Source organism: Geospiza fortis, unplaced genomic scaffold (genome assembly GCF_000277835.1).
Source record: "Geospiza fortis unplaced genomic scaffold, GeoFor_1.0 scaffold120, whole genome shotgun sequence".
Taxonomy (NCBI): Eukaryota; Metazoa; Chordata; class Aves; order Passeriformes; family Thraupidae; genus Geospiza; species Geospiza fortis.
Genome location: NW_005054364.1, coordinates 3,659,325 through 3,660,013, shown reverse-complemented (window position 1 = coordinate 3,660,013; position 689 = coordinate 3,659,325).

The following is a 689-nucleotide window of genomic DNA, read 5'->3' as shown; positions in this document are numbered from 1 at the left end:
GAACCTCTACTGCATAAAACCACCAGGTTCCAGTGACATACTTGCTGAAGTAGCATAATTGGCCAACTGCACTACCAAAAGGGTGCTTGAGAATGCCTAAAAATTCTTGTTCAGTGGTTGTAATGGCACTATTCTTGTAATACAGCCTTCTGTGAAGGACACTGCATCATCTAATCTTTTAGAAAGCTGAAAGCCTAAACTTTCTGTGAGTTTATGCAAGTATGGAGTCAAGGTCAGTGAGAGATAAACTCAGAGAGTCCAGTTTTTATTTTGCTGACAGACAATGAAAGATTAGTCTCACCCTTTGCACAGTGAAAGATTAGTCTCACCCTTTGCACAGTGTCAGATAACAGAAAGTATTCAGCTTCAGATCAGAATTTCAGCCACATTATGCTGGCAAGTATGACAGGAAAGCAGACGTCCAAGTGCACAGAGTTCAAGTTTGATATTGCAATGTTCTGTAGCATGGGCATCAACAGCTCTGTAATCTGCAGCTGGCATGAAGGAGCATCATGACAGAGTCTATCAAATATCTTTGGTTCCAGTCCAGTATGACAATGATTTGGGCTCCATATTTGTTCATTGTTCATTGCAATTTTTTAATACCTCTTGTGAAATTTCTTAATGAAAGACTAGAAAACTCTAAGAAGGAAAATTAGTGTCTGCAATTTATTCAGCTCTCGGAAGAG